Consider the following 26,234-nt stretch of genomic DNA (forward strand, 5'->3'; position numbering starts at 1 on the left):
AAGGAACGGATGAGTGAGTATCGACGGAGAAGAAGAGAGGAGGGGTGGGGATGGGGTTGTGGATCATGACGGTGGTGTGTGCGGAGGTTATGGTAGTGGTTTGTCGAAGGCGTTGTCATCGATCAATGAAGATAAAGGGTGTGGATGTGGTGGGGGTGAGGGTAGTGGGTTGGTTGATAAGGTGTATTCTAGTGGGCCATACCAGATATTAATATTTTTAGGTATATATTTATTTTCAGGGGTATTTTAGTCATTTTGTATGGATTTAATTGTTGAAACTAACTCTCATCCATTTTAGGGACCACCTGAGTAACAAGTGAAAAAACCACAGGGAGCACACATGCTATTTTAAAAAAATGGGGACTAAAGGTGAAAAAGTGGCGAACCACAGCATCCGAGCAATTAACTCTATGAAAAATAAAGAAAAATTATATATAATGCAAATTTGGGTTATTCGAATTGAATCTGATTGGTTCAGTTCAAGATACCTACATTCAAACTAAAATTATAAATTATACTATACCATAAAGGACAAATTCGGTGGACTTTCCATCAGCTTCCCTTAAGGTTTCATCAAAATGCACAATAGCCCATTGCTTTATTACACCCATCATACTATCTCTTAACTTTTGAAAATTATAATTTTAACCCCTATACTCTTAATCCATTTTACAACCCTCTCAAAATTCTGCGGCATTTACAATAACGGTCCCTCCTTTTTCCACCCACCATACAACTCAACTTTTGAAAATTGTTGTTTTAACCCCTACACTATTACTTTATTTTACAAACCCCTTAACTTTTGAAAATTGCAATTTTTATGTAACCAAAACTAATCATTAAATATTTAAGTAAGTTTTCTTTAGCTAATTTTCTTTTTAAAATACTAATAATTTGTCGTGGAAGCTGCTGCAGGAATCGCGCCTTCGGAAAGTGTGATTTCTATGGTAATTGATGCTGAGGCGGCGACTGCTACTCTTCCTGTGGCTAAATTGGTACCTGCATTTGCTGAAGTGTCCGGGGTGACGATTGTTTCGTTTACGACTATCCAAGGTACATTGTCGTAAAACATGATCAAGAGCTTGTCTGTGCCGATGTTTCGCGTTGGTTACCCTGTTATGACTGCTCTTGATGCTCTATATGCGAAGGTCGAGTTCTAAACTTATTTAATTCTAGGTGTTGTTTGATCATGTGTATACTTGTTTTATGATCTGGTAGTTTGATTGAACTATCGGTTGGTTGTGGATATTTAGATTAAGTCTAAGGGTGTGACCATGACTGCTTGATAGCTAAAGCTGCTGCAATGGCCCTTGCTCAACACCCTGTGGTGAATGCAAGCTACAAAGATGGAAAGAGTTTTACTTACAACAGTAGCATCAATATTGTTGTGGTTGTGGCTATTAATGGCGATTTGATCACCCCTGTTCTTCAAGATGCTGACAAGGTGTGTGATGGTTTGCGTGATTTTTGTTTCTTGATCACTAATATTTTTACAAGTTGTACATTAGGAGTCTAAAATTTTCTTGTGTGGTCTTGTAGTTGGATCTTTATCTGCTATCCAAGAAATGGAAGGAGCTTGTGGAGAAAGCGCGGTCAAAGCAACTTCAGCCCCATGGACATATATCATTAAAGTATATTATTTGAGAACGGGATTGGATCGAAGTATATGGACATGTACAAATTTATGCTCCCTAATATCATTAATGTTAATAAGGTTGTAAATAAACCTACTTTCAATGTTTTGATGAAAATTTGTTATGGTTTAATAAATCTAACTCTTTATATTGAAATTGTAGATTTTCTTTACATGTTTGTGACCTTATAGGTTCTTCATCTATTTTTTATTGAATGGAATAAAATGTTAGAAACCTGGAATGGGTTGTGGTTCGTGATAGACGTCATAAATGAATCTGATATCAGTCGGGAAACCCGCCGCAACGCGCGGACATTCCCACTAGTATATAAAACATATTTTGTTAAATAATAATCGTGAAAATAACGAAATAATAAAAAAAAATTGAGTAATTGCATTAATATCTCTTATAATTTTTGTCTAATAGTTGTTGCTTAATCCAAGACACCATCCTACAAATAAATACCTATCACCCAAATTTAACCAAATTATTTACAAGGGTAGAGTTCGGCTATAAAGTCAAATTTCTTAAAAAGTGTAAGAACTCATACAACACTATAATTTCATTTACAAAACACACCTAAAACCCATAAATAACAGAGTGAAGACTATTAGAGTAAATTACAAGTTTTGTCCTTTATGTTTACACCAAATTGCAGGTGTTGTCCTTTAGCACAAAAGTTGACAAGTTTTGTACTTAATGTTTCAAAATCTTGCACGTTATGTCCTTTAGGCCAAACCAGTTAGATTTTTTGGTTAAATCTGGTCATGTGCATTGCACATGAGAGCATTCTTGTCATTTCACATTCCAGGGGCTATTTTGTAAAGAACTTTTATTCAGGAACTATTTTGTACAAAACTTAAAAATAAAAAATATATAAACTCTCTTTCTCTGTATATATCTGGAATTCAAGAACTCCACCCGCCACCATCACTGCTCGCCTGAGATGTCGGAACCTTGCCAGAAAGTTGGAACGACCGTCTGAGTCATCACAATCTTTTAATAACAAGAACAATCAAGAACCAATTCCCAAGCTCATTAAAACTACCCGTCGTAATCTTCTCCCTTGATACCGACAACAATTGTATACAAACAAAATCTGGCATCTGATACAACCCAAACACCCCACTCGAAAATCCCATCTCTGTGACCTAAAAACATAAAAGGCTTACTCTTACTATTAACCTCACCCTTAACTTTCTTCAAACAAAACAAAACAATATAACAGTCAAATCCTTCGAACCGGCTAACAAATACCTCGAATCAGGACTCCAATCAACACAAGTAACTTTATTATTACAAGTAGCAAAAGTTCTCAACCCTGGAGATCTCCAAATCTCGACCAACTTACCAACACCAACAGCAATAAACTCTCCGTTAAGGCGGAGGTTGATGAACTGGCGGCCGTTGTCGTCGACGGCGATGAGGAAGACGCCGTCCGGTGAGGCGGCGATTCTAGAGATGTTGGATGAAGATTGGAATGGTAGGGTTAGGGTTTCGAATTTGAGGAGGTCGGTGACGGAGATGCGGTTACCGATTGGGGAGATTAAGAGAGTGTTGTTGGAAACGACGGCGTTTCCGCCTCGGTATGGTGCTCCGAGAAGGTTTTGGAAGCGGAAGTTCATGGTGGTGGTTAAGGGTTTAGAGGCTGAAGAAAGTGATGAAGTGTGTTTTGTGCTCCGATTGGGAAGATTAACACTGTTTTTTTTTTAATTATATATATCATTTTCATTATATTACATAATAGTCCCTAGACATTAAACATTTACACAATAGTCCATGTAATGGTGAATAGACAAATATACCCTCATGTGCAATGCACATGACCAGATTTAACCAAAAAATCTAACTGAGTTTGGCCTAAAGGACATAACGTGCAAGATTTTGAAACATTAAGTACAAAACTTGTCAACTTTTACGCTAAAGGACAGCGCCTGCAATTTGGTGTAAACATAAAGGACAAAACTTGTAATTTACTCAGACTATTAAAACACCAATTCAAACGATAATAGTTCATAAAAACTTCAAACACACAATCATAAAACTATGAATATAAAACACAACATGCTAATCAACATAAAACATAATAATGCTTGTCATTCGATAATTACAACCTAACCAACTAGGGTAGCCTAGTTGGCCACCGACACCCACCTCTTCCTAGAGGTACCGGGTTCGAGTCTTGGGAGTGGCATATGTCGCCCAGGGTAAGAACTCGGCATGGGGAAGTCACCGCGGAGCTAGCTTGGTCGGGTAGCGGCTCCCGGAGTGAGATCACTCCGGCGGTTGGGAGGACCGTGCACTATCCCCCCCCCCCCTCGATAATTACAACCTTATCATCCAAAACATAAACACAACCCACATATATGATGTTTTAGTAATCTTTATTTTGTTATTTGTGAGGTTTGGGTGTGTTTTACGGTTGACATTTTGATGTTTTATGACTTTCTACACTTTTTAGAAAATTTAAACTTTTTTGCCAACTCCTAGCCTTTATTATAAATCTCAAGCATGTGAAGTAAACACAACTCTTACGAAGCTTGAAAATAATAGTTCAAAATTTTCTTTTAAGTTTTAATCAAAACTTTACTTGTTTTTATATGTATATAATTACACCGTTTTAGCTCGTTATTATTCTTTTTCATCCCAAAAACTGTACCAACATCAATTAATCAAATAAAAGCAAAAATCTAATAAAATCGACCCTAAAAATAATAAAATAATATACAAAATACAAGGGAAAATGGTGTTTTTTTGCAACACATCATGCTTCAAAACCCTATCATTTTTTCCAACCGAAGTTATTAAGAGACACCAGTTTTAGTTATAAATTTTATTTTATTTAAAACATTTAGGTAATGACCTCTTTATTTCTAAATAATTTATTTTGTATTTAATCTTTATCTCTCTAATTGTAGGCGATAAGGGTGTGCATGAGTCGGTTTGGGTCGGTTTTGACCAAAAACCATAACCATAACCATAACCGCGATGTCGGTTATTGGATAACCATAACCATAACCGATCGGTTATGGTGGTTATGGTTATTCGGTTTTGATGGTTATAGCGGGTCGGTTATGGGTGGTTAACCGTGTATTTAGCTTAGCTAAAAATAGCTTAATTTTTTTAACATGAAATAAATTGTTATTACATATTTGTATATATTAGTATATTACATAGTATTAAAAAATACATATAATCTATAATATTAATACTAGTTATTATCGAATATTCAAATAAAGTGACATGATACATTTCATAAATTCAAATTATCATTTAACCAAAACCACAAAATGATATGAAAAACCCATAAATACGAAAAAACTTCAGTAAAAAACATCAAATATTAAAAATATGGTGAAAAGTCCTAAATCCTACAAAGATTTATTACATATCGGTTCGGTTCGGTTATGGTGGGTATGGGAAAAATGATAACCATTAAGCGACCCACCGGTTTTTTATTTGGTTCAGTTTTTTCTGTTCGGTTTTGTCGGTTAATTCGGTTATGGTTCGGTTAATTCGGTTTTTTGCACACCCCTAGTAGGCGACTTTAGATTACATTTGTCTGTTTTTGTTGCTGAAACTGAACAAGGAGCTGCGCATGCAATTATTCGATTTGCTGTAGATTTCGAAAGGATACTAAGCCCCTATTATCTGAATGTGGAAAGGATGTTATTAAGTGGGTCAAAATGGGTTGGGTTGATCTGCTTAATGTATTTGATTTGTTTTTTTTTAGCTTAACCGTTTGACCCGTTATAGATCGACCCAATTGTGTAAAAGTGGGTCAAATTACCACCATTGCCGAGTTTTGTTTTGTTTTAGATTAGGAGCATTAGTAACTGTTTCATATACAACCTCGATTCATTGTAGCAATATAGAAGAAATATCCACCCATGAAGTCACTGTTGAGTATCTACATGGATCCAACCAGATGGGTAAGTATTAATTTTCTTTAACCTCAAGTTTGAGTTCAACATTCATTGTTTAAATGAGAATAAATTGCTTCACTGGTTGCATATACATTATGAGCATTTGATACCCAGAGAATCAATTATCACAACTGCATGTATATATGGTGTCCCAAAATAAGTATCAGGTAATAAACATTATGTCTTTTAGTTGATATTTATTTTTTATTATATCCATTCATGTAAGAAAGTAACCTTCTTTCTCATGCAGGTGAATGGTAATATGGAATCGGAATTTGGTGATGTGGAGGGGAAGTGAAGATTTGGGGTTGAGGCCATAGGTCTCAAGTTCAAATGCAGTCCCAACCGGGTTTACCGTAGTAGGTTTTCGAGCGACGAGATTTCCTTGAAATCGGAGATGGTGGACTTGGGCTAATCATATTAGTTTTTATAGATTTATGAATCATATTGTTTTCTTTTGTAACATAATAATATTAAAAAATGTAATGTTAAACTTTCAATGGTTAGTATTTCTTTAATTTATAAATATAATTATTTCCCTACACATCATATATTTTAAATAATTTTTAAATTCGTTGTTTAACATTTAAATGGTCAAACCCCGTGAGTATTCACAGGGTATAAACTAATGTGTATATATATATATAGAGTGAGGTTCGGCTACAAAGTTCATTTTTCCTACAAAGTGTACAAAGTCATAAATCACCTCAATTTCAACCGTAAAACACACTCTAAACTCACAAATAACAGAGTGAAAATCACTAAAACACAATATCCAAACCCTAACAGTCCATAAAAACTTCAAACACACCATCGTATAACTATGAATATAAAACACAATGATTCGTGTGTAGCGTTATATAATTTTATGTATATTTTTAGCTCTTTTTACACTTTAGTCAAGTTTTAAATTTATAAAATGCGATATTTTACTAACACTAAACACACATATGTGCAAGTGCACCTATCGTGAGCTTAGTAAAGGGTTGGTAAGATACAGAGGTCGTACAAGGACACAAGAGCTTTTAGTACCGGTTGATCCTCAACGTCTAATCAAATCAAAATTTTAGAAAAAGGTTTTAAACATGAAACTAGAAACTAAAAATGCTGAAAATAAAAATAAAAAGAAAAAACAGATAGACAAGATGAATCACTTGGATCCGACTCGCCTTTAGGGTAACCTTTGATTATTTCCGCAGTTTTGCACTTTTTAAGAGATTAGTTATAGTAGTAGGCCCCTCTTTTGAAGGTGACGTTAACCTCAACCCAGTAGTTTAAGTCAGCAAAGATACAATCCTAAAGGGTTGGATTATTGAAAGATAATTAATTAAGTTATTAATGCGTAATTTGGTAGGCCCCTCTTTTGAAGGTGACGTTACCCTCGGCTAAGTAGTTTGAGTCAGCAGGGATATAATCCTAAGTAGCCGGGTTAATGTTTTATTAGTAGTTTACATATGAGGGGATCAAGAAATTCGGACCCCCGCCATCCAATACCAGTGGGTATTGAAGGAGGTCCTACTAAGCTTGACCCAGGTCCTTGCATGATCTATACACTGAACAAGGCAAGACGCTTACCAAACCATTCCCTTAACCCCCGACCAGGTAGCCAACATATCTCCATATAGACCGTGGAGATATGAATGGTATAAATCTTTTATTTTATATAGACAGTAAAATAACGCCAAGACACCACGGACAAATGATAAGGAAGTTTCACCTTCAACATAAGAAACTAGTTATTAAAGTCATTAATACATAACCAAATAAAAAGTGCGAAAAGATTAAAAATAAAAAGTATTACACTAAATGCTTGTCTTCACCAAGTGATGTAAGAGACTTAGGCAAACATGGCCTTTGATTGTCAAGAACTCTTACTATCAATCTTTGATCCCGAGACTACTACAAACACTCTATGATGGATGATGGATGATGGTGGTGGATGTGGGTTGTGATGGTGGTGGTGGTGGTGGGTGGGTGAAGTGCGAGAGAGGTGGTTTGCCAAGGGATATCTTTGAAGTGAACCAAGCACCTCTATTTATAGCCTGCACAGAAGCCCGGACACGGCCCCGTGTCCATTGGGCACGGCCCCGTGTCCATCCATCTTCTCTTTCTTCATTAAATGCAGTTTGTCTGCATTAGTTGACCACACCCCCGTGTCTGCTGGGCACGGCCCTGTGTGCAGAAGCGTATCTGTACTATCAAGATTTGCTTGGATTCTTCGAATCTTAGCGTTGACCACGGTCCCGTGTCCGCTGGGCACGCCCCGTGTTAGGAAATAGAAGCTTCTACAACTTTGTCTTTTCTGGAGGCACTTGGGCACACCCCCGTGCTCAATGAACACGGGCATGTTCAGCCTTCTTTTCTCTTGTTTTTGCTTGGGAAGATGATGTCAAGGGGTCGGGCATGCCACGTTTATTCCTTTTCTTGTATTATTGTTAGATTTAGCTGAATTTTTTCTTCTTTTGTTCATTTAAGCTCATTTAACCCTGAAAACACAAAAGGAAGACAAAAGCACACTTTTTCCAACATTAGTACTAAAAAAAGGTTAGTTTTATTCCATATTTGATGTAATTTATATGTTGCATTTTACACACATCAAATACCCCCACACTTGAATCTTTGCTTGTCCTCAAGCAAAACTCTTTATAATGTGGCTAACACTCCCAAATGGAATGGGTAGAAGAGAAGGTTTTGGGCTTGTCTTGAGTGTCGGGAATCCAAGATTTTTATTAGGTTTTATTTTTATGTTATTTACAATCCTATTCGTCATGATTTATTTAGAAAAAAAAAAAAGGAAGGGCAATGCACGGTACCCCTGACCGCGGAGGGGATAACCCCTCCCAGGCCGTCACCCGACAAGCCTGAGCCTGGCAGTAAATACCCTTGCCGAGCCAACCCTTGAGGGTACTTTGTTCGCCCCAAGGTTCGAACCCGGTACCTTTTGGTAAGAGGTGGGTGTCGGTGGCCAACTGGGCTACCCCAGCTGGTTAAAATTAGTTAAGAAAATGATAAGTAAGAGAAATTACTTATTTGGGCATAACATGCCTCTTTAAAATTTCATTTATATACAAGTTCACATACCTCACGGGAGATCACTCAACACTCAGCCGAAGATGTATTTTCGTGAAACACTCGAGAGCAGCATGGAACTTACTTCTACCATATGCTTGCCAAGCAATCAATCCTCCTCCTTTTTAACTATACACCTTTGTAAATATCAAGAGGACTTTTGGGGAAAGGGTTAGGCTTGGGTTAAAGGTAGGTGGTTTTGGGTTAGTGGTTAGTAGAAAAGGGCGAAAGGCGTAAAAAGCGTCGGTTTTCGTAAGACTTTTTTTTTGCGACTTTTTATTCTAATGAAGTAATTCTTCAAACAAAGTTCTTTTTGATGAACTTGTTTGTTTATTTCTTAACTTCATCATATTTTTTTATAAGGAATGTCACATGAAAAACCGAGTTTTTTACTAAAATAAAGGGTTTAAAATGAAAAATGTTTTTGGTAAGTAAAGGGTGTTGGTTTTATGGGTTAGAAATGAAAAGGTTTAGGCTGAAAGGGGTTAACTAGGGGGATTTTGGGTAGGTAAAAAAAAAAGAAAAATAATGGTGTTGAAAGAAAAAGGGTTAGTCCTAATGCATCCATCATTTACTTACTTGGGTTTAAGTTGGTAAAGACCGGGAATGTATCGTCATGGCAAGTTCTAGAGTCGTAAAAAACCAAGCGGCTATTCACACAAGAAACGAAAAATGAGCATTTAGTTTAAAGATGTGTATTTGTATGCTCAATAAAGGCTCAAAACTCACTTTTTGTGGGAATGGGTTTTTAGGTGATCAAGTATATATAATCAAATTTTAATAGATTTGTCATGCCGTTTCATAATTTTCTTATGTTGGTTCTTTTTTTATCACGACGCTATCGGTTGTAAATTTGTAAAAATATAACCTTTTTAGAACTTGTAATTCCCAAATTAAACCAAGACAAGTAAAAATAAATGAAAAGTTTTTGAAAAAATTTGGGGTGTTTAGCGGTTCCAATAGAGTTTTGTGTAAGGCTTGAAATTAGGACTTGCAAAATTCAAGATTTTAGCATCCCCCCACACTTAAATTACACATTGTCCTCAATGTGTCCCAAACATAAGTTTTTAGGTTGATTGAATGTGTAAAAGGTGTGTTAAAAACAAATTTTTATGTTACTGAGCATTTGGACACGGGCCTGTGGTGTCCGGGCACGGCCCCCTTTTCAGGTTGCCAGTAACAAAAATTTTCAGAAAGTAATAGAAGGTTGGGCATGGGGGCGTGTTCAGCGAACAAGCCCCGTGTCCAGTTACCTCAACTGGGCGTTTTTCTGCAGATCTTTCAGCACGGGACCGTGTTGACTGGGCACGACCCGTGCTGAACTTGCTGTAATGAAGAAAAATTGTCGGGAGGCTCTGTTTTTGTGCAAAAGGTGTTGGTTCAAGTTTCCCTTAGTATCTTTCACCATCCCGAGTGTGTTTTATTCCTGAAAATTAAAACTAAACTAGAAAGCATAAAAATTAATCTAAACTAAACTAAGGATAGTTCCGCGGAATGCATCTGTGGTGCGCCATGTTTATAAGGGTCCTTGGCTAGACCCAAAGCCAGTCATATGTTACCTAGGTGGGATGTTTTGCATCCCATGTTGCACCGTCGGAGAGCATCATCCAAACTTGAGTCTATGACTTTCATGTAATTGACCGGGTCATCGTCTTCTACTCTCTGACCAACTCCGAACTTCATTTTGTTGTCCCCAACCCTCAATGTTAGTGTTCCACCATTCATGACTACAACTACATGGGATGTAGCTAGGAATGGCCTTCCTTAGATGAGTGGTACTTCGGTATCTTCCTCCATATCTAGTATGACAAAGTCGGCTGGGAAGACAAATTCGGCGACTTTAACCAATAGATTTTCAGCGACACCTTATGGATATTTGACGGACCTATCGGCGAGTTGTATGCTCATTTTTGTAGGGCTTGTTTTCCCTAGGCTGAGTCGGTCGAACATTGATGCGGGCATGAGGTTAATACTAGCCCCGAGGTCGGCTAGTGCGTTACGAATGGGTGATTCCCCAATTGAACAAGGGATGGTGAAGCTTCCGGGATCGATCTTCTTTTGCGAGAGTTTGTTGAGTAGCAAGGCGGAGCATTCTTCGCTTAAATTAACTAATTGCAATGATTCAATTTTCCTTTCGTGAGTGAGGAAGTCCCTCATAAATTTTGAATATTTAGGCATTTGGGTTAGGACTTCAACAAATGGAATATTAAAATGCAGTTGTTTTAGTAAATTTACGAACTTTGTGAATTGCTCATCGGTCTTTTGGCGAATTAACCGACCGGGGTACGGTACTGGAGGATTCTTGGTGGGCTCTTGATTTGGTGGAGGAGCCGTCTCTTGTTGGGGTGTTGTTGGAGTTGTGGTTTGGCTAGATCGGCTCTTTTCGGTTGGAGGTAACGGAGCCTCCTCGGGACCCACGGTACAGTTTCTCAATGTGATGAGATGCACTTGCGCCTTTGGGTTGGTTACGGTATTGCTTGGTAACGCGCCTTGTGGTCTCTCGGAGAAATTTTGAGCTAGTTGATTTATTTGTTTTTCAATGTTTTGAATACTAGCATGTTGATTTCTAAAGTTCGATTCCAGTTGTTGGAATCAATCCGAGTTTTTCTTTTCGGTGTCGGAGATGAGGCAAGATACGGTATCTTCAAGCCTCTCTCGTCCCCCTTGTTGTTGTTGAGAGAAATTTTGTGACTCGTTTCTTGGTTGTTGAAAGTTTGTTCTTTGGTTTAGATTTTGTTGGTTACTACTATTGTCGGGTTCTCTCCAACCAAGGTTAGGGTGGTTACGCCATCCTTGGTTGCAGGTACCCGTTGGAGGACCCGACGGCCTAGGTCTATTATCAATGTAGTTTACCGTTTCTGTTTGATTATCTATTTCTTTCATACAACTCCAATTTTCATGTGGCCCACCACATCCTTCACAAGCCATGGCCGAGGCCGTTTTTGCCATTTCTAACTTTTTGATTTTTGAAGAAAGGGCCTCGATTTGGGCTTGCAAGGAGGTGCTTTCATCAACCTTATGGGCGCCCGGGGCAATAGATTTTTTGCCTCGGGGAGTGTGTCACTGAAAATTGGTTTGAGCAATTTCCTCAATTTGATTATAATTTTTGTTTGGGCGACGATTACCTAAAAGTCCCCCGGAGCTAGAGTCAAGTGTTTGTCTTGTGTGGCAACAACCCATTATAGAAAGTGGATACTTGTTGCCATACCGCAAGACCATGATGAGGACACTTTCTTAGTAGCTCCTTGAACCTTTCCCAAGTTTCATATAAGGATTCCCCGTCCTCTTGTGAATATGTGTTAATTTCAGTCATTAATTTAGCTGTTTTAGCAGGAGGGAAATACTTATATAAAAACTTTTGGGCTAGTTCATCCCAGGTGTTTACCGAGCCAACTGGGAGGGTATTGAGCCAAGCCTTAGCTCGGTCTTTTAGTGAAAATGGAAACATTCGAAGGCGGATGGCGTCGTTTGATGCTCTATTGATCCGAATAGTATCACATATTTCCAGGAAGTTAGTAATATGTAAATAGGGATCTTCGTCCGCAAGCCCATGGAAGGTTGCGGAGTTTTGGAGCATTTGTATCAAATGCGGCCGAAGTTCGAAGTTGTTGGCCTCGACATTCGGTGCATTGATAGTGGCGCCGAGATTACCGACGGTGGGAAGTAGGTAATCCATGAGGTTACGTTGATCCGCCATTGGAAGTGGGTCCCCCAAAACTTTCTCTTGGTTTTTAGCTTTAAGTCTTTTTCTTAGAAAGCGTTCGGGTTCGTCAAGAGGTTCGTTTATGTCTCTACTAGAACTGGAGCTCACACACTGCGTAGAAAGTTCAGGTGTGGCGCCTGGGTTCCAAGTCCTGCAATAAAAACAAAAAAGAACGTTGGTCAGAAGTTTCACCACGGCCCCGTGCTCAGATGAACACGGCCCGTGGTCAGAGATGCAGTAATTGTTTTCCGGATCCCTGTTACTGGGGAGCTTGACATGGCCCCGTGTTGCACCGACACGGCCCCGTGCTCAACTCTCTGTAACTCGGAAAATAAAAACTGCCAGTAACAATGCTGGGCACGGCCCGTGTTCGACCAGGCACGGCCCGTGCTGAGCTCTGCAGAAACTGAAAATTTACGAAAAATCTAAGAAAAAACAGAAAAATAAGAAAAACGATTAGGCCGTTGATTCCTAACTTTCTTAAAATCCTTGTGTCCCCGGCAGCGGCGCCAAAAACTTGATGCGTGTGTAGCATTATATAATTTTATGTATATTTTTAACCCTTTTTACACTTTAGTCAAGTTTTAAATTTATAAAACACGATATTTTACTAACACTAAACACACATATGGGCAAGTGCACCCATCGTGAGCGTAGTATAGCGTTGGTAAGATACCGAGGTCGTCCAAGGAAACAAGAGCTTTTAGTACCGGTTTATCCTCAACGTCTAATCAAATCAAAAATTTAGAAAAAGGTTTTAAACTTGAAACTAAAAATGCTGAAAATAAAAATAAAAAGAAAAACAGATAGACAAGATGAATCACTTGGATCCGACTCGCCTTTAGTGTAACTTTTGATTATTTCAGCACTTTTGCACTTTTTAAGAGATTATCTTAGTTATAGTAGTAGGCCCCTCTTTTGAAGTTGACGTTACCCTCAACCCAGTAGTTTGAGTCAGCAAGGATACAATCCTAAAGGGTTGGATTATTGAAAGATAATTAATTAAGTTATTAATGTGGTAGGCCCCTCTTTTGAAGGTGACGTTACCCTCGGCTAAGTAGTTTGAGTCAGCAGCGATACAATCCTAAGTAGCCGGGTTAATGTTTTAATAGTAGTTTACATATGAGGGGATCAAGAAATTCGGACCCCCGCCATCCAATACCAGTGGGTATTGAAGGAGGTCCTACTAAGCTTGACCCAGGTCCTTGCAGGATCTATACACTGAACAAGGCAAGACGCTTACCAAACCATTCCCTTAACCCCCGACCAGGTAGCCAACATATCTCCATATAGACCGTGGAGATATGAATGGTGTAAATCTTTTATTTTATATAGACAGTAAAATAACGCCAAGACACCACGGACAAATGATAAGGAAGTTTCACCTTCAACAAAGAAACTAGTTATTAAAGTCATTAATACATAACCAAAGAAAAAGTGCGAAAAGATTAAAAATAAAAAGTATTACACTAAATGCTTGTCTTCACCAAGTGATGTAAGAGACTTAGGCAAACATGGCCTTTGATTGTCAAGATCTCTTACTATCAATCTTGGATCCCGAGACTACTGCACAGAAGCCCGGACACGGCCCCATGTCCATCCATCTTCTCTTTCTTCATTAAATTCAATTTGTCTGCATTAGTTGACCACGCCCCCGTGTCTGCTGCGCACAGCCCCGTGTGCAGAAGCGTATCTGTACTATCAAGATTTGCTTGGATTCTGCGAATCTTAGAGTTGACCACGGCCCCGTGTCCGCTGGGCACGCCCCCGTGTTGGGAAATAGAAGCTTCTACAACTTTGTCTTTTCTGCAGACACTTGGGCACGCCCCCGTGCTCAATGAACACGGGGCGTGTTCAGCCTTCTGTTCTCTTGTTTTTGCTTGGGAAGATGCTGTCGAGGGGTCGGGCATGCCACGTTTATTCCTTTTCTTGTATTATTATTAGATTTAGCTGCATTTTTGCTTCTTTTGTTCATTTAAGCTCATTTAACCCTGAAAATACAAAAGGAAGACAAAAGCAAACTTTTTCCAACATTAGTACTAAAAAAGGGTTAGTTTTATGTCACATTTGATGTAATTTATATGTTGCAATTTACACACATCAACAACATGATAATCAATATAAAACACACTAATGTTAGTCATTCGATAATCAAAGCCTTATTATCCAAAACACAACACAAAACCCACAAATATAGCGTTTTAGTAATCTTCACTTTGTTATTTGTGGGTTTTGAGTGTATTTTATGGTTGACATGATGGTGTTTTATGACTTTTTACACTTTGTAGGAAAAATGGACTTTGTAGCCAACTCCCGCCCTATATATATATATATATATATATATATATATATATATATATATATATATATATATATATATAGGGTCGGGATTTGGAGAAAACGGTAGAAAGTGTGAGAACGGTGAGAACGCTTGTGGATCGTCAGATTAAAACAATCTATGGACTAGATTGGCGTGGTGGCGTTTTCGTAAATAACACCAATTTTATTACGTGGACACGCCTCATTCATGGTAAAAGCGTCTTTACACCTCTATACCAAAACGCCATTATGATGAATAAAATGCCAATACGGACAAAATCACATCGCTATAAACAAAAAACATTCAAGACATAAAAAACACATCCCCCAGAACTTGAAACGCCATATTTTCTACTATATACCATTCAACTTACAAATGCCAAAATCCCCAAAACATCAAACACAACTACTCAAAAATGCCATATTTTCTACTATATACCATTCATCTTAGAAAACGCCAAAACACTCAAATATCAAAAGATTCCAAAAGATCGACGGTTCTTTCAGATACACTATTTCCTCCGTAAAACGCCAAAAATGCCAAATATCGCTTTTTGTATATTCAAAATATTGTTCTACGCCAAAGTGTCGGATAATGCATTCTTCCATGAGGTGCTGTGACTAAAATAACATTTTGCTGCATGAGATGGACAAATCATAAACAAAAAGATGTTGGGGTCAGACTTATGTCATTTTCTGGGTTTTGTTCTTGATGAATATTTTAATGGCATGAAAAAGACGAATGACACTACTGAGTTGTTTGAAGATACATATTAAAAAAAAAAACAAAAAAACTCATGTCATTTTGCCTTTCCAAACGGCCACAAAAACACAAGCATGGCTAAGTCAAACCACAAGCGAACATGATTCAAAGAAGAAAGAGACTGATGACAGTGAAGATTTGGAAGATGAATCGTTTTTATTTTTATTTTTTTAATTTTCTTTTTCTGTTGTTTGCAATGTATTTTTCAACTTAGAATAAAAAGAATACATTATCTTAATTAACGCCAAACAGTCATAATGCATATGAAAAACGCCATAAATGGAGTAAAAACGCCAAAAACTCCCAAACTATAATGAAAGTAATTTGCAATAGTATTAATTAAAAAAAAGCTAAAAATGAAAAAAAACGCCAAAAACTACTTAAACCCATTCAAAAACTCCAAACCTGAAAAGTTGAACAAAAAAACAGTAAAAATACACAGTAAAACTGAAAAGACGGCTACTTTATTAATATCATTTATTATAAATAAAATACCGCCTAAACTACGCGCCAAAAACATCCTATAAAGAGAGACTTCTTTGCACAAACAACTTATCACAAAACCAGAAACAAACGCCATATTCCTTAGAAACCATTCAGTTTAAAAACGCCAAAAAAATACTTAAAAAAGCCACGGATGCAGAACCTCGATTCTGCTATATTGAGTATTGATCTGGATGAAGATTCATTGAATGGATTCTTCTTTGAGTTTGGTATCTCTATAATCTTTTGCTGAATGAGATGGACAAATATTCAAGACAAAGAGACTGATGACACTGATATGACATCATGTCACTTTGTTCTTGATGGATATATGGATGGCATGAAGGGATCAGTACATTAGAGCAGGCGTTGGTCTTCAACATGTTATCAAACAAGTATATATCCACCTACCATAAAGGATGCCACAAAAAATAAGCATCTTCTAAAGACGTCCGTTATGTAGGAAAATAAGGATCTACATAAGGCATTCAAAAACAAGTTCAAAACGCCAAAAATGTTAAAGTATAAGAGGTTGATGACAGTGAAGATTTGAATGAGAAATTAGATTATAATTTTTATTTTTTTTTCATTTTTTATTGTTTGTTATGTAATTCTTTGTTGTTTATCATCTAATTCTTTGCTAATTTAAAAAAATTGAGTATAAAATGCCAAAAACTACAAACACCAAAACGCCTGATAGTTTGAAAACTGTGAGAACGAATGCTAGCAAAGTACGAGGTTGCTATGTAAACGCCAAAAACGCAAACAAAGTATTACTGGAAAAATCAACACTAATTGACAGATGAAAATTGAAAGAAACAGTAAAATAAAGAGACGATATCATTTATTGACAAAAACATTATAGTTATATTAATGTCACTACATGGAAAATTGAAATTTATTTATCTTTTCAAAACGCATAATTGCCTGTCACATTATAGACCTGTATCATAAATGGCAAAACACTTAATATAATAAAATTAAGAAAATCTGCATCCTGATCTAAAAATCAATAAAAACGCCAAAACAATACTTAAAATACCAAAATATTTACTATAATTCTGATCTAAAAACAATAAAAACGCCGCGTATTTAATAAACGCCAGAAAATGGAAAGATGAAAGGACACGCGTTAATAAAAAAGAAATATGAAAGGACAAAAAAGCCCCTCCGCCCTTTTCTAGGCCACGTGACACGTGTTAGGCCAGGAAGCGTTCTCACCGTTCTCACACTTTTAAGCGTTTTCTCCTGATCCCGTTTCTAATATATATATATATATATATATATATATATATACTACTTTATAAAGCATATAGGAAGGACAGAAATGGTCATTTGCCACTTTACAACCATTTAAAGCTCATTGTACAACCTTTAAAGCATGAAGGTGTTGAAAAATCCTTAACACGCGGAGCAGCTCAAATGGATCTCTTTGACCCATTTCACCCAAATGGATCCAATATATACTTTCTTTCACTCAATCTAAACCCTAATATTCATTTCATTCACATCCGCCCCCATCCTTCTCTCTCTGGCGATAATACCCTTACTTCACTCAAACAAAACCACACGGACAGAAGTAATCTAGGGTTTCTCTCCATCTGCGCCTCTCCTCTCTCTCTGGCGATCAGAAGTAATCTAGGGTTTGTCTTGACGATCATATCAGAGGCGGATCTCTCTATAAGACGCCAGATCTGTGGTTGTGGGTGGAAGACGATGACACAAGGCTTGGTTGGGGGCCAGATTGGTACCGTTTTTTACCCTATCTTGTAAGTTTTTTTTAAATCTTTGTCAGATCTGTTATAATACTTTTAGATCTGTGTTGGTTTTGTGATTTTTTTTTAATGTTCTGTGAATGGATCAACGGAGAGAGTATATATTTTTGTATTGATTAGGGTTTTTGTTTTCTGGAAATGTGAATATAGTTGAAGATGAAGACCGATGAACAGGTGAAAGAGAGAACACTGCGGCTTGGTTCAAGAACCTTCAAATTCAGCCTTAGTGGTACCGTTTTTTACCCTATCTATAGTTTTGTTTGTTAAATTTTATATCTTTTAAGTTTTTTATAAACATCTTTGTCAGATCTGTTATAATACTTTCAGATCTGTGCTAGTTTTGTGTTTTTTTAATGTTTTGTGAATGGATCTACGGAGAGAGTATATATTTTTGTATTGATTACGGTTTTTGTTTTCTGGAAATGTGAATACAGTTGAAGATGAAGACCGTTGGGTCTTCATTCTTTTCTGGATTTGTTATTGTGTTAGGAGATGTCGTGTTCCTCAAGCCTGAACAGGTTGGCTCTTAGTCTGACCCTAATTTTTCATAAATTTTAATTGTTAGTTCTTGTTGAGATCGTTTTGTTTTATTTAAATCTGTTAGTTTGTAGGTGTTATGATATTGGGAATTTATCATTTTGTGAAAAAAAATCAACATTAATTTTTTTTATTAAAATAACTATTTCAAGATTCATATTCCTGTTAAATTGCTCAGATACTAGGTTTGACTTACAAATAGTCAACATTTTTGCTCTTAGTTTTTTGTATGTAAATTGTGCAGATGTGTTTTGATGATAATACGAATGACTTTTTTGCTATAGTTTCACCATGAAAATGTTCTGTTTTATCATGTGTTTTGATGATAATACGACTGACATTTCGGGTAAAACAGGGCTATGAGGTTTTGAAGAGAGTTGTTGATGTGATTGGGCAATATGATAGAAAAATGCTTGAGCAATTAAGCGGGTATGTACATCAGCTGATATTTCTTTTTCTAAGTTGTTACATCAGCTGATATCCTTTTTGTTAAATAAAAATTATAGTCTGCTTCGCTTATTGGAGATTTCAATTGCTGGAATCCAAATGATGATGTTATGACCAAGGTATGTTCATTAAGTTGTTACCTAGCTGGGAACTGATGATACGTTCATCATTCAACCACAGACTTCATTGTACCTCTTTCATCAACTGGGAAACTGATTCATAACAAAAGAAATGAAGCATGTCATGCTTTATATACTTTCTATAGTGAGAAATAAATCCTACAGACATTGTTTGATAGATCTGTTTTTTGTGAATTTTGTTTAGATCTGATGTATGTGGGTTTCTATTGACAAAAAATGAATTTAATTGATGTATCCTGTAGATCTGTAAATTTGATGTGTGAGAGATGCGTAGGGTTTCTTTTGTTTTTATCTGAATTCGGTTTTATATCTGGTGATAACGAGTTTAATATGTTGATTATGTAGAGTGAAAAATGGATCCTATGGATATTATTGGCAAGACCAAAGAGGATGCTTCTCTCCCAAAAGGTCTGTTAGATTCTTTGCTTTTTTGTTGTTTGATTTGATGAAACATATAAATGCTAATGCAAAGTTTATAATTTTACAGCTACTATGACTAAGATAATTAAGGAAATGTTACCTCCCGACGTACGCGTTGCAAGAGATACTCAAGATCTATTGATCGACTGTTGTGTTGGTAAAAATATCTTTTTGTGCTTTTAGTAGCTATTTGCTAAAATAAACAATCTTGTGATCCACTGGTCATCCTCATCCTTATTCTGTCGTTTACAAATTCCACTGTGCTTCGTATTACAAAGTTCATCAATCTGGTTTCGTAAGAGTCAAATGAAGTGTGTAGCAAAGAAGATCGTAAAACAATTGCACCAGAGCATGTACTCAAGGCATTGCAGGTTTGTTCTATATTAAGTTCATGACCCTTGTCATCTGTTTCGTTAGTCTTAGTCCTTGCGTGAAATACTTGACTCGGAATCCCATACGAGATGGTGAGAAAAGCTGCTTCTTTTATTTATACTTGTGGGTTAGTAGAGGTCTACAAATTGTTTTTTTAAAGGTCCAGTTTTTTAACCGGTTTCGGTTGTTTTTGGCACAAAAAAAAAACGGTTTTCAAAACCCGGTTTGATACGAGGAGAATCCGACCTGGTACTAACTGGTTCGGTTCGGTTTTGATACCGTTTTTTAATCAATTTAAACCGGTTATAATCGGTTCGGTTTTTAAACCGGTTACAAATGTCGCGAAGAGAAACGGTCTATAACTGCCGGGTCAGGTTGAGCCCGAACCGGTTTTTAAAAACCGCTTTCGATTTTTCCTGGTTTTGATCCTAAAGCCGGTTTTTTTACCAGTTAGGGCCTAGGGGTGTGAGTTTTTTACATGGAAAAAACATGACACAATTATGAAACTACGGGTTTGGGTTTAGTCTAAATGGGTCGGTCAACCTGGTGTTGACCCTTCGAACCTTATTTATATTTATAAACTTAAAAGTTTTTTTTTTTTCAGGTTCTCGGTTTTGGGGAATACATAGAAGATGTTTATGCTGCATACGAACAACACAAACTCGAAACAATGGTACTTGTTTTTCAAACCTAAGACGTATGCAAAGAATAAGTAGTTGTAGTGACTTACTGATTAAGTATTGGTTGTATTTTTTGTAGGTACTCTCCTGTGGGACGATCATTCTATTCTCCTGATCTGGGTCGTAGACAACCACTGGGTGAGGGGTTGGACGATCATTCTATTCTCCTGTGCACGCATCCGTATCCACCTCTGAGATCTTAAACTAATCTTACCTTAACATCATATGTTTGAGCATATTGACCAAAAATCAGATTTACATGTCAAGTACCGTCCGCTTTCCAACTGTAAGTAAACTATCTAAATCTTTTTTTGAATATGTCAAAGAGCTCGATTAAGTTGAACTACATAAATATCAACCCACTTAATTAGAACCATTTGAATAATTTAAAATGTTCATGGCTTATACCAAACAAGTTTTAAGTAATCATACCCATGTCTGCAAGGCCAATTTTTCTCTCTCTCTCTCTTTTTTATAAATATGGCTTAATTTGTGTAATTTAAACCTGTAGGAGGTGATCATTATAAATTGCAGCAAAGGACCAGTGATAATGGGTTGTGGAGCAATTGAAACATAACCCAATGTTCCGAGTAGGTCTTGATGTTTTTGAGGATGAGCCTTGCATGAAACCTTGTCTAGCCGACATAATAAATGATATTTTTGTGTCTCGCATCGCTTCTGCATCAAAGGTACATATTTCCTAATAATTTTATACCTTTTTTTAGTTGATATTGAATGTCACCTTTGAGTGTTGACTTTCCTAAATCTTTGTTTATGCATCGGTCTTTTAAAAAAAAGGTACACCTTTCATGTATTTTGAGGTTTATACTTTCTTATTTATTTTTTGTGATAAATAGGTACACCTTTTGGGGATTAGGATCAAATACAAAGGATCCTAATTGTAAGAAGTGTAAGAAGGATTTATAGAGTGACAAGTGTCCAATAACCTAAAAAAACCCACTACACAAAAAAACCCCACTACAAAAAAAAAAAAAAAAAAAAAAAAAAAAAAACCTTAAACATCCACCACCACCAAAAACCTAAACCCCCACCCCCCCCATCACCCAATTTTTTTTTTTTTTTGCCGAAGGGGTGGGGGTGAGGGTGGGTGTTTAGTTTTTTTTAGATTTTTTTTTAGGTTTTTTTTTTGGGGGGGGGGGGGGGGTTAGGTTTTTTTAGGTTTTTGGGGGGTAGGGGGGTTAGGTTTTTGGGGGGTGGGGTGTTTTTTTTTGCCGCAGGGGGGGAGGGGTTTAGGTTTTTGGGTGGGGGGGGGGTTAGGTTTTTGGGTGGTGGTGGGGGTGGGTGTGTGTTTAGGTTTTTGGTGGTGATGTAGTGGGTTTAGTTTTAGGTTATTGGACACTTGTCACTCTATAAATCCTTCTTACACTTCTTACAATTAGAAGCCTTTGTAGAATAACTTGACCCCACCTTTTGGTATGGAACTGCAAAAAGAAGATTGTTTTGTGAAAGCAAACTTTAAAAAAAGAGACTGCAAACATCTCAGATATATTGGGTATGTTTTTGAATCACTTTTCTCTGTTTAGGTACACCTTTCATGAGCTCTACATTTTTACTTTTTGTTTTTGTTGATATATAGGTACTCCTTTCGGTGTTTGACTGCAAAAAGAAGACTTTTTGTGAAATCAGACTTCTTGGTCAAATAGGTTATGTTTTTGAATTTGTTTGTGTCATGTAAAATTAAGTTATGTGGCGGAATGGTTTATTGGCTTATATTAAAAAATCACACTGAGTATGGTTCATTGGATTTGTCAGGCCGAAAGTCCGCCCAAACAAACATGTATTTCATCGCTAGCTTGTGTTTGTTTTAGATTTAAACCTTAAATATATATATATATATATATATATATATATCTATTATTATTGTTTTCTAATATATGCTATACTACAATATCATATACCATGCACCCAAATATTATGTGCATGTTTGTTGGGTAGTGTTACGATTAAGAATATGAGAGTTGTATTTATCAATTTGAGTGTGTTTGATGTTCAGGCAATAACGTTGATTCGTCTACATCTATTTTGATTTTTGAGAACACCCAGGGTGACTGCTAATTCCATTTAAAACTCAACTGATGTGATCACCATAGGGAGGATAAACATGTGGAACCATTTTCCTTTTAACTACTATATTATTTTATCAGACTTCATTGTCCTAGAAAGCTTTATCTTTTTTTTAACAACCTAGAAAGCTTTGTCTAATAAGGGTTAAAAGAGACTTCAAGTCTTTTGTTTAATGGAATCAAAACCTACATTTCGGTTGTAATTTTGTGAAAACACATTAAATATAAATAAGAATATAATAGTTGGTAGTCTGCAGATAACAAAATCTTAAAGCTTTGTGAAGCCCCGTGGAGAAAACCTACAACAAATTATCCCCAAAATAACATGATGTGATGCAAAAGTCACACTTTATTTTATCATTTATTTATAACTCCTAATAAATAGACTAAGGTAAGCAAAGAAGTTGATTCAACAGATTCGATAATCATTTTCATTTGGTTAGTTGAGTAAATAAATGAACAAAATTGAATTCCCAAACATTGAATTACAACTACCTGATCCAGAAACACTAATAAACTTCACATAATGTGGGCCTACAACGAGCCTTTGCCCACCCTATTGTCTATGGATGAGCATTTGGGATTCGATACCGTACTGTACCGGTATTGGCATCGAATTTCTTGTACCGAATTTTTTTCGGTATCTATTTGGTACCCACTTTATGGCGTTTTCGGTACCAGTTTGGTATGGTATCGGTATTTTACCGAATTTTACACACAAATACCGGTACTGTACCGTATCAGACGTTTTCAGTACCGGTATCCATATTTGACGACTTTTGGTACCGGTACTATTGTCAGGTGCATCCGCCTATGATCACACAACCTGTGTAACTATTTGTTTATGTTTTTTTATGTTAATACTTTAAAACTATAAATTTGCCATAAATGAGAGTAATTCATAAACTTGGTCCCAATACTTTAATAGTGTATCTTTGTTTTTGTAAAATAGATATTATAACCGTTATAACCATATTTATGTAATAGAAATAATAAATATTAGTATTTAATGACAAAACTGAGTACCCTTGGATATTTTTTTTGTATGTCAAAAGCATCGAAGATGTGTATATATCATGAGAATTCATAAACTAATAGAAAACAAGCACCGTGTTGTAAATTTCCGTCGCCGCATCACGTGAATTTCCTACCATTATTGAGATTTTACAAGAATTTTGAAGACCCGTGTCCATTTGTCAAGTCTAGAGGATGAATTTGGTTCCTCATTGTGTATGGCTCGGATGCCAAATCAATATTTGTCGGTATCATGATCAATGGCTTGCCAATGCTATTGTATCATGGAAACACCTCATACAATGTTTTTGTTTCAACACTAAATTTGTTTTAACTTATAAATTGCTATTCTTGAAACATCATGTTCATCTTGATTAAGTTTTCAAACTGCCATGTTTCATTGAAGGAGTTTTGATTTAACAAAGCTTTAAAATTTTGCATTTATAGAGATAGATCAATTAAGTAACATTCACGCAAGCACTATATTCACATTATACATAGTATTACTATATAATACCCATAGATAGACCACACTAATGATACGCATAAGAAATCTAACATACATATATCACGAGAGAATTAGTAAACTAAAATTGTCGCCGTCGGCCCGCACATAGCCCTAAACTCACCAACCTAAGTGATATGTTTCCCGCCGCATCGCGCGGGTAAACGGCTAGTATATATATATATATATATATATATATATATATATATATATATATATATATATATATATATATATATATATATAGGGAGCCGCTAAAATGAAACCACCCCCAGTTGTAAGAACCATGAGAACCACTCTCCACCAATCATATTCTGCCAACCAAAAGGGTAGTTTGGTCATTTACCCCAAATGTCAAATCCCCCCTCTCTCAACATTTAATGCCACCGGCTTTTAAAATGTCAGATCATTTTTATTTTCTTTTATTTTGTGTCTCTCTCCTCATTTGAAAGGAAAATCATTTGTCCATTTTTTTTCTACACACCCTTAAGGTGTGAGAGAAACTATCTCTACCTCTTCCTATGGCCGTCACCCCTTCTCTAACCTAGATCTGAGGTTTCTTTCTCTAAAACTCGTTAAACATGGCAATCTCTCCTCTGATTTTCGTTTATGGCTCTTATAAATCCTTTGGTTTGTATCACATCACCGTTAGTGGTGTCTGATGGGATTTATTGGCTGGTTATTGAGCTTTGATGGAAGATTAGAGAGTGGTGGCCTAGGTTTTTGCGACTATGGAAATCGGTTTTCATAGAGGCCTTGAAGGTGGTGAGCAGGTGGTTGGTGGGGAGACGGTGCAGGTTGTCGGAGAGTTATGGTAACCGGAGAAAAGATAAAGAAGACGGTAGAAATGGTGGGTTTTATGGTGCATAAAGTGGGTTTCTCAGGCTGCCTCCCCCACCGTCACCGTCACCGTCACTGGCTCTGAACGCGGCGCTGCCGTCAGCCATCTTCATTGTCACACCCTAACTTTTGCGGAAGCGTATTATGTGTGACTTGCTTAATATCATTGCATTCAATTATACCAAACAACTTAATGATTAAAACCACGATGTTCATCCATAAATATGATTCAAAATACAACCCACATTGTTTTAGTACCAAACAAGACTTCGAATTTAAAATACAAACCAACCATAAGTTCTAAGTTCCATAACGGACTTTTCCAAAAGACATAAATAACACAAGGTTTTGAATCATGTATCTTATCCAAGATAAAATACACAATTCAAACCCCCAAAATAGGATGACATCGTTCTTGATAACACATCTTGACAACTTTAAACACCCGCCTGATCCATTTCAATTTCCTGAAATACATGTAATTTGAAAACATCAACAAAAGTTGAGTGAGTTCATGTGTTTTGTAATGTGAGCTCGTAATAACTTGTAAACATTTGAGAGAATTCCTTTGATAACCGGTATGAAAGCGTCTATGAACAGATCATTAATGTTTTGTAAGGACATTAATATGTGTGGCTGAAACAAACTTTTTAGTGACTATATAATAGAAACGGCCACACTTTCAGTGAATTCATGTGGCTATATAATACAGACGGCTACACTTACAATAAATTCATGTGACCATTGATACCATTTAGCCACACTTAATGGACCATTTGCTTGATTACAACAACCTTTTTGTCACAGTTTTTTTTTTTTTAAATTAATGTGGCTAAAAGAAACTTATTGGTGACTGTATAATAGAAATGGCCACACTTATAGTAAATTCATGTGGTTGTTGCTACCCGTTTAGCCACACTTATTTGATAAAATGATTGATTTCAAAAAGACCTTTTAGCCACAGTTTAAGTTGCTATGGCCACATATAAGTGAATATCGCCGTATGATGCCTACGATGACTCGACCTTTGGTCACACTTGAGCTGGAAAAAAAAAGTGTGGCGAAAGGCGTATGGTCACACTTTTTTTATGTGGCCGTAAGTCATTTTTGACGTAGTGGGAGTGCTCAAACCTAGCGGATTTCCTCCGGTCCATCCGGCGGGAACGACATAGTCACCACATGCGGCCACACAAGGACCCATGGGTGGGGCTCGCTACACCCAGATAGATCTACCACTCATGCCCCTCGGTCTTAAACTAGATTAATGGCACTTAAGAGAGATACTACATCAACCATGTGATCTAACTGTTCATTCCTTAGCTAAATCATACCATTGAAACAATTGAACATTTGAAACCCTGAAACATGTATTTCACCCCCGAAATTGTAAACCGAAAACAGTTAAAAGAAAAGGGGGACATGAACTCACAATCTTGCGTCCTGCAAACTGGTGTAACTCAAAGATCCTGTCTCGAAGTCGTGCAACTACCTACATACGTGCTACGTTTTATTAGACGAATGGG

At 36.7% G+C, this 26,234-nt stretch overlaps 2 non-coding genes and 2 pseudogenes across 2 annotated transcripts; all 4 read left to right on the top strand.

Moving 5' to 3' along the window:
* The first annotated feature begins 944 nt into the window (after positions 1–944).
* On the top strand, positions 945–1,644 carry LOC110906886 (annotated as a pseudogene).
* A 10,197-nt stretch (positions 1,645–11,841) lies between these two features.
* On the top strand, positions 11,842–11,948 carry LOC118486901. Its single transcript, XR_004880067.1, has one exon. It is a non-coding gene; the product is annotated as a small nucleolar RNA R71 (small nucleolar RNA).
* Positions 11,949–17,379: 5,431 nt separating this feature from the next.
* LOC110908603 lies at positions 17,380–22,146 on the top strand (annotated as a pseudogene).
* Positions 22,147–23,547: 1,401 nt separating this feature from the next.
* On the top strand, positions 23,548–23,671 carry LOC118487077. The gene has a single exon (XR_004880243.1). It is a non-coding gene; the product is annotated as a small nucleolar RNA snoR80 (small nucleolar RNA).
* The last annotated feature ends 2,563 nt before the right edge of the window (positions 23,672–26,234 follow it).

The sequence above is a fragment of the Helianthus annuus genome, chromosome 14, assembly GCF_002127325.2.
Source record: "Helianthus annuus cultivar XRQ/B chromosome 14, HanXRQr2.0-SUNRISE, whole genome shotgun sequence".
Lineage (NCBI taxonomy): Eukaryota > Viridiplantae > Streptophyta > Magnoliopsida > Asterales > Asteraceae > Helianthus > Helianthus annuus.